Here is an 8738-nt window from a genome sequence, read left to right as displayed (position 1 = left end):
AGCTGCATGTATACCATGAATCTAGGACGTGGTTCAAAGAGGAAAAGAGTGGGGGAAAGTAGTGGGAAAAGTTGTATATAGCATGAATCTAGGACGTGGTTCAAAGAGGAAATGAAGGGGGGAAGTTGTATAGCATGAATCTAGGATGTGGTTCAAAGAGGAAAGGAATCGTGGAAAGTAGTGGGGAAAGTTGTATCACATAAATCTAGGATGTGGTACAAAGAGGAAAGGAAGGGGCGAAAGTACTAGTTCAAAAAGGAAAGGAAGGGACAAGGCTATAGAGTTTGAGCAGGACTAGATTTGTTGCGCTCACATATGGAAAGGTGTCTAAAGATAACAAAACTGGGACCAACACAAATATGCTCCTTGGTTGTTTGTTCTTTGTTGCAACAGACTGTGCATGACCACAGTACATCGGTAGATGCACATGGTGCTGGTGCGTCCACTGTCCCATGCAACTCATTAGCTGTTGTTAATCTAAGGCCCTGTTTGGTTAAAAACTCCCTAGTCCCTACCTTCTTGGTTCCAGGGACTAAACATGGACTAAAGGTTATTAAATGACATGCTAAAAGACCATGTTACCCCTAGTAATGAACTAATAGAGACAAGGTGCGATGCGTGGCAGGGGCAATTGTTGGAAAAAGTCCCAAAAAGACTCCCTCGGGGTCTTCTTTCTTTAGTCCCAAATGCCCACTTTTAGTCCCTAAAAGTCCCTCTTGTTTGGTTTAGATGGGACTGACACGGAGTTTTTTTAGTCCCTACACCAAAATATCCCTGTAAACAAACACCCTCTAATAATGTCGTTGGAAAATTGATGCAATGCCATAGTTAAAAGCAAATTACATGTTTAATGAATTTTATTGTTAATATAATCTCTATGTTAATATTAATCAATGCCACCGTTTGAGAAATGCTATTGTCTTGCTTTCTTTCCCATTTAGATAAGGTACATGCTTCTTTTTGTTGGCTTCTGTGTCATCCACCGTTATTGACCACTAATTGTTTCCTTTGCACCTCTGTGTAAATAGGGTTATCTACTTCACCTCATTGCCATTGTGACCTTTTGTTGCACTACACAAAACACTTTTGTTTCAAGAGTGTTTTGTGCAGTTCAACCAAAATGTCACACCGACAACGTTGCTTGATTGCTTGATCTTAGTGGAACTGCACAAGAGGAGATCTTACTTCCTATCCATTAAGGCGAATTTGGTTCAGATCTTCTTCTTGTGAGTTGTTTGAATTCTGCATCATGAGAGGTCAATACTAGCCTTCTTTCACATGATTCTGCAGTGTGTTTTCATATGTTGTGCTACTTGTACGATAATGTTGCTTGATTTTAGTGAACTGCACAAATGGAGACAAGACTTCCAATCTGTATGTGCACCGTAATATCCCATTGAGGTAAGATAAGGATATTTCACAATTGCTGGCCTGTATTTTGCCACTTTCATCAGAAAATTAAGTTTAGTACTATACTTGTGCTCCCTAATTGACATGCCAAATCTTACATTGAAGGCGAAGCTTGTCTGTTATTGAACCAAGTGATGAAGGGGAAGAACAAGCGGAAGAAAAACAAAAATCAACTCTCGGTGCTGCAATGAAGCAGTGGAACTGTGATGACACAAGTAATGATATAGTTTTGCATATGAATTTATTGCTATGGCTGGAACGAGCAATTGTTTTGCCATTGATTTGATGCCACTCTTAATGTAATATGTAATTATCTCTACTTGTGCAAACAGGGATCTTCTTTGAAGATACCATATATTTTAGTGGAACCGCACAAGAAGATATTGGAAACATTAAACTAATCGAGGAGTATATAGTAAGCATGGCCACCACCGTAGATAGCAACAGATGGTTCCGAAGAAGTGCTTCATCTGTATGCTCTACACAATAAGCCTCCTGACAAAGGTTGGCACTCGCCCACTGATTTCATCCATATGATTGAGCTTTTTCATCTCTATTGATGGTGTGCTACTGTTTAGATACTGTCATGAAAAAGTGGTATTGTCCTTGAGAAGTGCTTCATCTATGCTGTTTTAAATATTTCCTTTCCTTTTTTCGAGCAAACAGGGATGCTAGCATTTAGTAGTCCTCTTGTCTTTGCACAACAGGATCATCTTCCTCTGAAGAAGAATATGGAGTACGTGAAGTGACTAGTTCCGATTATGCCAGGATGAAGAAGCCTTGTCTATCTTCTCATCAGAAGGAGCAGTTGAAGGATGGTTACGTTACTCCCCACAAGACCAAACTAACTTCAGCTCAGAAGGACTGACAAATCTCCATTTTTTTGCTATGATGCGCGAGTATAATGTTGTTCTAGGATTCTTTCTGGTGAGTTCTATTTTTCTAAAAGTGTGTTCTACATGGACCATGTATGTGCGTGTTGAAACTGTCAATTCATAGTACAGTTTGCTTTATACTAATCACTTTTTTGTATTTGTGCAAACAGGGGTGCTCAGCTTGATTTTAATGGGAACTGCACAAAATGTTCATGAATACATCGAATCATTCATTTCCAACACAAGAAAGGAGGTGCCGATAAGTTCAAGGCGTCGCAACATATAAGGGCGAAATCATACAAGCTACGTGCGAATTTGGTTGATTTTGGTGGAACTACACAAAAAGAACAGCTTGTTTATTTAGCACGAGGTGCCATGTCAATGTCCAAACTGATGGCAAACCCTGCCCATTCCACAATCGTAGGCATTTGATATTTTGGAATGGGACAACCTTGTCAAATTTTGCTCATTGATTTTAGCAAGACATGTGTTTGATATTTTCGAATGGGACGCCCTTTGCTGTCAGCAGCGTCGATCAATTTTTTCTTTATTCTTTAGTTGTGAAGTAAATATTGCCTCTGACATGTGAGTCGCTGAGATGCATATTCATCGATTGTTTTGAATGTTCTCTATGAATTGCCAGGCCTGTGTGTTTGATTGCAATGTACAGAAACGCTAAAAAGCTGCTCAAACTCTTTTTACTCCTTCTGTTCCTTTTTACTTTGCACATTATGAAAGTGCATACTTTTTTGTATAAGATTGGTCAAAGTAGAGATACTTTGACTGCAGACAAAACTTGTATGCAGACTAGAAAGGACCGGAGGGAGTACATGTGAAACTGCTGCAAACGAGGAGATCACCCTGAAATAATGCTAGTACGTATTGTTTTGCATGTTCATCCAATGCCAGTGATACAGGAATTCGGACTAATCGAAATAAATTCATTCATACACGGTCGGATTTCATATAAACATGCCGAATTTCATTACATTTCATACATTCTTAAACTAAAAAGGGGTGCACTGGAGGTATAATTAATTAACCGAAGCTACCCACCTGTGTCTTGCTGAGCCGAACAGAAGCTTCAGTGACTTAAATGCAGGTGCTGTTGCGTAACTGACATGTGGCCTGTTGGGCCCACGTGTCAGTCAGCCAACTGCACCAGCAGTTAAGTAGAAGCAGCGTTCTTATCCAGCGCAGCTCTCCGACTCCACGTCGCCGCCAAGAAGCTAACCGGCAGTTAATGGTCAACCCGCCTAGCTTGGCTTCAACCGAAGGGTAGCAGCGGTGGCCTTGCTTGGACCCGAGCGGCGGCGACCTACCGTGTTCTACTCTTCCTCGTTTTTTGTGTGGCGTGGCCTCATTGGCAGCGGGGCGCGGCCTCGGCGGAGCCGGCGATGTCCTCTGTCTCGTTGCCGGCGGGCGGCGGCTCAGCGGAGCGGTGGAAATCCTCCCCCACGTTGCCGGCAGGGTGGGGCCTCGGCTGAGCCGGTGATGTCCTCTGCCTCATTGCTGGCGGGGCGGGGCCTCGGCGGAGCCGGCAGTGTCCTCTGCCTCGTTGTTGGCACCGCGGGGCCTCGGCGAAGCAGGGCCTCGTCGACGCCAGTGGAGCGAGGACTCATCAGAGCCGGCGGTGTCCTTTGCCTCGTTGTTGGCGCCGCGGGGCCTCGGCGGAGCAGGGCCTCGTCGACGCCAGCGGAGCGGGGACTTGTCGGAGCCGGCATTGTCCTCTGCCTCGTCCTCGGTCTCGCCAAATAGCGCCTTCGCCACCTGCATGCGGTACCGCCAGCGCTCGAGGCGGCCCTTAAGGGTGGAGCGGTACGAGTTGAGCAGCGCCTCCTGCTCCGCCCGCTCTGCGACGATCTTCTCCTCCGCCTGCAGGTGCTCCTGGAGGAGATGGTGGTTGTAGGCGGCATCGGCCTGCGCCTCCCGGAACTGCTCCTCACGCATCTGCCTCACCATGTCCATATATTGGGCACGGGCCTCGCCGATGGTAATGGTGCAATGCACCGGCGAGGATGGCATGGAGGAGGGGGTTGATGCCGGATCGTCGACTACCATGTTCTCCATTGGGACGTCATCGTCCTCCGGCTGCCTGCCGGCCAGCCGGTCGGCGGCAATGGCTGCCATCTCCTTGTGGTTCGTCATCCGCCCGTCCCGAAGAGCACTGGAGCGCGAGGAAGCCATGGTGGGAAGTAGTGGTGTGGACAGGAGAAAGGGAATGGATGCGGATGACTACATCTATGGCCGACGCAGTAGTTTATATAGCAATGGTGGGCGGGCGGAGGGATGTACGTGTGGCGCCGGAGTAGCCGCCTCGGCAACCGCGTATCATTAATGTGAGCGGCAGATGGACGGACGGACGACACTTGTGTCATTTGAAAGCAGAGTAATCGCATGCACCGGGAAGCGGGGCGGGCGGCGCTGACTGTTTCGGGCGGAAAGCGCGCGCGGGCGAGGAGATGACTTTACTTGGAGGGGATGACAATGGGGACCCACCACGTCCATAGCCTCACGTACGCAAGTGCCTCCTTATTTTATATATATATATATAACTATAATTTATTTTGCCTCCTCCTGGTTTCCTGACATCACGGTCCCACATCATTATCAACCTATGTAGTACTCCCTCCTTTCCGGTTTATAGGGCTTATCTTAAAATTTTAGTTTTTCCATTTTATAAGGCTCAATTTGGTTGTTCTCCATCACATGTTCAGACTTCAAGGTGCATTAAATCATTGCATGCAAGTATTGAGAGAAAACTGACCAATGCATGCACTTTATGCATGCATGCATTGCAATTAATGCATTCTTAAACATAATTTTTTGAGGAAAACAAGAGCATTAATTGGGTGCTTTTGCAAACTACAAAAAATATTCCACCACTCATCATCTACCTTGGTTGGTGAGATTTTTGAATTGAGCCTTATAAACCGGAAAGAAGCGACCGATAGCTGGGACCAAGCAGCTCGAGCAGTATTTGTGTTTTTGAGGTGTGAGCACTGCAGAGTTTTCCGATGTTTAGCCCAGATATTATTTTTTCTCCTCTGAACAACAACGAAAACATCGTTGCAGGTATTAACTGGGCGGGTTGTGGCCCGTCTAGCCCAGGCCAGATATCCAGCCCAGATATTAAATTTTTTTCAAGCCAAAAATGGCTAGCCCAGCTATACTTTTTTTAGGAATACCCAGGCAAGGTCAAGTTGTTATTCTCCGCCCCGCTGGGCTGCAAATCTTTCCTAGGAGGGATGCATTAGGATTAACAAGAAAATGGGCTTTAAGAAATAATAAATGGGATGTAATTATAAAAACTGGATAATAACTATAAAAAAATGCACCAAACACGTGATTACTTTATAAAATATTATTTTTGGATATTGAAAATTTTAATTTCATTAATTGTTGCGAGCGCAATGTTTCGTTGGATTTTTACGTAATATAAATTTATATTGAAATTGTATTTAATCTGACTAGAAATTTCGGGATAAAAATATTTCGGATCCCATCAAAATGTGGGGAATTTTATTGAATTCTGTTTTGAAGGTTGGTTGAAATGGGTTGTACTTTTAACAAACTGTAAATGGGCTGTAGTAAATTCCATTAGAATTCAAAAATGGGCTACACATTCTTACAAATCTCAAATGGGCTATAAGTTCTCTGCCACACACTTCTGGCCTTACTAAGTTGACGCGTCCCCTAAAAAACATAGTTGACGCGTATGCAAGGCTTTGTCAACTTATAGTCAACACACGGTTCTAGCAGCAGTGGCCGTTGGATGTCCATCCAACGGATGCCGTGCTTCTTCTTCAATCTCGGATATTCTAGCTTCACCCGCCGAAAAAATGATTCATCCCCCTGACATCCAGGGCGCACCGTTTCGGAAGCTGACCTGTGGGCCTACTAAGTTGACGTACCAAGGGCTTTGTGAACTTAGTCAATATAAATGATTCTAGCTGCAGTGACCATACGATGTCCATCCAACGGCCGTCGTGCTTCTTCAACCTCTGGTCTTCTTGCTCCAGCCGCCCAAAGCAGCGCCGGTCGTGCTGCCTGCTCCTGCCTCCCGTGGCCGGCTGTGCTGCCGCGAAGGCCTCACCGCCCCCTGCTACTCCCACCGCTAGCCAGGCCATCCCTCCACTCACCCACACCCCCTGTTATTCTGCGGCGACGGCAGCGCAGCCGAACCAGTGAACCCTCGTACTCCTCTCCGCGTGTGCATCCACTGCCGCGTCTTCCCCGGCTCCGTGTTGTCCCCTTCCTAGGCCTCGCTGTCGTCCACCGCCCTGGTGCTCTCGGCGTGGCATGGTCAATGTGGCCAAGGAACGACTTCCATCGGACATGGACTGTACGTGGAGAGGTTGACAGCTGGGTCCACGGCAGCCGCAAGGAAGTGCCTCCTTATTACGCTCAAAATAATTATTCCTCCACCTGACAGCGGGGACCCAACGGACGGGCCACCGTATTTCGCGAAAAAAATGATTCGCCCCCTGACTGCTGGGACCCATGAGCTACATCTTCGCACGCAAGGAAGTGCGTCTATGAAAAAATGATTCGCCCCCCTGACTGTTGGGACCCACCAGCTACATCTTTGCATGCAAGGAAGTGCGTCCGAAAAAACGATTCGCCCCCTGAGGGAGTCCTGGATTAGGGGGTATCCGGACAGCCGGACTATATCCTTTGGCCGGACTGTTGAACTATGAAGATACAAGATTGAAGACTTCGTCCCGTGTCTGGATGGGACTCTCCTTGGCGTGGAAGGCAAGCTTGACAATATGGATATGTAGATCTCCTTCTTTGTAACCGACTCTGTGTAACCCTAGCCCCCTCCGGTGTCTATATAAACCGGAGGGTTTAGTCCGTAGGACCAACAACAGACAATCATACCATAGGCTAGCTTCTAGGGTTTAGCCTCTCTGATCTCGTGGTAGATCAACTCTTGTATTACTCATATTATCAAGAACAACCAAGCAGGACGTAGGGTATTACCTCCATCAAGAGGGCCCGAACCTGGGTAAACATTGTGTCCCCTGCCTCCTGTTACCATCCGCCTTAGAAGCACAGTTCGGGACCCCCTACCAGAGATCCGCCGGTTTTGACACCGACATTGGTGCTTTCATTGAGAGTTCCTCTGTGTCGTCATCGTTAGGCTTGATGGCTCCTTCGATCATCGATAGCGATGCAGTCCAGGGTGAGACTTTTCTCCCTGGACAGATCTTTGTATTCGGTGGCTTCGCACTGCGGACCAACTCGCTTGGCCATCTGGAGCAGATCGAGAGTTACGCCCCTGGCCACCAGGTCAGGTTTGGAAGCTTAAACTACACGGCCAACATCCGCGGAGACTTGATCTTCGACGGATTCGAGCCCCTGCCGAGTGCGCCGCACGGTCACGATGAGCATGATTTAGCTCTACCATCGGACATTTGATGGTAGAGATTTCTTTGGGTTCTCTTATTATAAATCTAAACTCATGAGCCAAAAAGATAGTAGCGGCACGCTTAACAGATGAATGTTCAATATTAGAAAATTTCAGAAAAATCCTTTGTATGGAAGGATGCATGTGCATGAATTGTCTTTCAAGTTCAACTACAAGCATGGCAATAGCGTCCGCAAGACTACTAGTTCTGTGAAGGATAGAACTACCCATAGAAGGTAAAGCACCGGCACAAGTAAAGAAATCTTGAATAACTCATTTTCCAATAATATTACTGCTACCAACACGGAATTTTTTTGTATGAAAGATGGTAGGTTCTTTAGCAGGAGCATCAGAATTTTCCATGATATTGTTATCGCCCGTATTGGTGATAACTTCCCCAATTTCAGACATAATGACAAGCAAGCAAACTAGCACACGAGCAAACAAAGAGGCAAACAGAGAGGGAGGATAGGGAGAGAGGGCAAATAAAACGGCAAGGGTGAATTGGGGGGAGAGGAAAACAAGAGGCAAATGGCAAATAATGTAATGCGAGAGATAGGGATTGTGATGGGTACTTGGTATATTGACTTTTTGCGTAGACTCCCCAGCAACGGCGCCAGAAATCCTTCTTGCTACGTCTTGAGCTTGTGTTGGTTTTCCCCGAAGAGCAAGGGATGATGCAGCAGAGTAGCATAAGTATTTCCCTCAGTTTTTGAGAACCAAGGTATCAATCTAGTAGGAGGCCATGCTCAAGTCCCTCGTACCTGCACAAAGCGATAGCTACTCGCAACCAACGCGATTAGGGGTTGTCAAGCCCTTCAGGGTCACTTACAAGAGTGAGATCTGATAGATAGAATATTTTTGGTATTTTTGATATAAAGATGCAAAGTAAAAGTAAAGGCAAAGTAAATAGCAAAACAATATTAAAGTGATGGAGATTGATATGATGAGAATAGACCCAGGGGCCATAGGTTTCACTAGTGGCTTCTCTCAAGAGCATAAGTATTCTACGGTGGGTGAACAAATTACTGTTGAGCAAT

The sequence above is a fragment of the Triticum dicoccoides genome, chromosome 4A (assembly GCF_002162155.2).
Source record: "Triticum dicoccoides isolate Atlit2015 ecotype Zavitan chromosome 4A, WEW_v2.0, whole genome shotgun sequence".
Classification (NCBI taxonomy): Eukaryota; Viridiplantae; Streptophyta; class Magnoliopsida; order Poales; family Poaceae; genus Triticum; species Triticum dicoccoides.
Note: the sequence above shows the minus strand (reverse complement) of the source record.